This window comes from Bombus impatiens, unplaced genomic scaffold (assembly GCF_000188095.3).
Source record: "Bombus impatiens unplaced genomic scaffold, BIMP_2.2 scf_0487, whole genome shotgun sequence".
NCBI lineage: Eukaryota > Metazoa > Arthropoda > Insecta > Hymenoptera > Apidae > Bombus > Bombus impatiens.
The window spans coordinates 1-2,733 of record NT_176906.1 but is presented as its reverse complement, the minus strand read 5'-3'; positions in this window follow the sequence as shown (position 1 = coordinate 2,733).

Below are 2,733 nucleotides of genomic sequence, written 5' to 3'. Positions count from 1 at the left end.
GAAAGCCTTCGTTTAGGAAGTAAGGGAAATTGACGTTGCTGCTAATTGGTCAATCTCCATATCGGTGGTTAGAAAAAGATGCTAGCCGCCCTCGAGGGAAAGTTCTAGTGGGAGACGGCCGCCCGTTGAAAAATAGGTCTTCCCTATTTTCCCGTAGTTGGGACAAAGACTGTATGTCTGTTTGAAGGACTTTAGTTGACTAAATCTTAAGATTTATAACGGAACCTTAAGATTTATAACGGGCCCTCGGGCTAGCCGAACGTGTACTGCGGAGACGCATCGACATCTGGCAATCATCTTACTCGAAGAATAGGGTCTGCGTGTGGCGAGCCACGGGACAGAAACCGTTGGAATGTTTACTGTCACGTGTCGCCACGAATATTTCTTTTAAGAAATATTAGAATTACTCCATACCTTTGTTAGGCAAAGCGTTCATCCCTTGACCGTGGCTACGTTGGGCGACAGGCTGTCGCCTCGAGCCAAAGCTCACCGTCACTAATCTCGAACAATTACAATCGGATTGAATAACTACAATAGTTTAGTTACAATTATAGTAGACTTTAGATTGCAATGTTGCGGGGCTATCCGAAGGTTCCGGTGTCCTTTCATCTCCGACATATAAATTATAATAAATGGTGTTCTACTACTTACAAGACTAAGTGTTGTGATTTCATATGATGTGTGATCTTTACATAGAATGCCTAAAGATATGAGTTCTTCTGGTATGGCTAAATAAGTGTTAATAGTTCCTAATGATATAAACATTAATTCTTTAGTTTTAAATGCGGCAGATTGACAGGTTTTGATTTGTTTTTCGTTATTAATTATTCTAGTTGATCTTTCTTTCTCAATTTGTTGGTTGATCTCTTTTACAAATGTATAGTAAAGGTGTTCGCTTACAATAGGTTTTTAAGTATTTGCAATCAATCGCTGTGTTTTGTTCTTTTGTGGAGAGTACATAATTTCGTATTCTACAATAGGTGCTATAAATATTTTGTTTTTCTTCAGAGGTATCGGGTGAACTTTGGTTATTGTTTATTCTGTGTCTTGGATTAATGGGACAGTAGTTGTGTATATGATTTTATTAGAGTACCGATATCTAATATAAGTTGGAAATTGTACAGTGATGGTTCTATGTGATTGTGTTTGAAGTTATTTCTCGAGATATTGTCGAGTGTTTGTAAGAATTGTTGCACTTTGATAACTTGTGAGCTTATTATACCTTGTTCTCCTAATACTAGTGTATTTATTAGTTGTACGATTTGAATGTGTAACTCAGATAGTGCCGATTCTACGTGTGTGATCATAGAGATCATTGTTTTGCTTTGCAGTGTTTTATCTTTATAACATCTCTTAGAATTTAATCTCGGAATTAAGATTAATAATCTGTAGAAGAACAATGTTTGTGTTGAAATAATATTATGTGATATTTATTAAACAATTATTACAAGGAATATAAGTGTGGTGTGGAATGTAGACAGTTGGCTAGTTATTCTCAGACTGCCTGACTTAGTGACCCATGGTCCTTGAAAAGGTTTTGAACCACACTCTCTATGCAGTAATGAGTGTGACCTGTGTAGATGTCTGTGTGACGTCACACGTGCCACGGAAGCTTCTAGTAGCTTCTCGACGTGCCCAATGTTCCATCCATATCCTTACGCTTCTTCCGCCGAATTCTCGAAAGAGCATGCACGCACTAGCCGCCGCGGTACATGTCACGAACGCACGCTAGTGGGGATATCGCTGGACAACGAAGGGAAGAATCCGTTCGATCAATCACCTCATCTGTATGCGATTAATATCGTTGTATTCCAACAGCATCTAACTGATCATATAATTTATTTATGTTTTTCAATTATGTAATCATCTATAAATCGTCGTATAAGAGCGGTTTGATGAGGTATAATGAGGTTTGATGAGTTTTAATTTTATTGTTGGAGTCGAGAAGTTTATCGATGTTTTAATTAATTCGAGGTAAATTATTTTCATCTGAAATGCCAAAAAGAGTTTTTGATGCTGAGCCTATAATGTTTAGTAGTCCGCGATTTTGTCTAGTGTGTGTCATTATTTTTAGTTGTGTTGAGATTATTCGATGTGTAAACAGAGAAAACACGTGGATAAATTGTAAGGCAGAAAATATATTTAAATAGAAGTGTAATTATAAGTAAGAATACAATCTAAGCTGGTCCAGATCCGCACGCTAGTTGTGTTAACGAATAACTGAAAACCCTGAAGCCAACGTCTACTGTTTATGGTCTGACTTCGTCGCGTCTTTTGTCTACACGCTATCGATGACTTCAGTGCTTGAGAAAACTAAAAAGACCAGATGTAGAGTTTTCTTATAAGTGGTGACCACTTCAACATTTTTCAATGTAGTAATTATTTCCGATGTTGCTAATTTTGTTTAACAGCTTCCTCGACTCTACATATGGTATTATCGGAAAAATGTAACCATTTCAAAATAGCTAAAAAACGACCGCGTTTTAAAAATAAATTTAATTTTGATTTTTAAAAGTGTGATCTATCTGGCATTTGTATTATCTCCATGATTGATGATATAGCTATGAAATCATGTATCTCGCATATTGTAACAGGTTTCCAGCATTCATCATATCTTTTTTCCTTTTGCACATTGCATGGCGTATTCCTTTGTTTCGTCAACTATAAGTTGATTTGATAGTATATATTTTTTTTATTTATTTGTTAAAATTACAATCAATTCTCGCGTTGAGA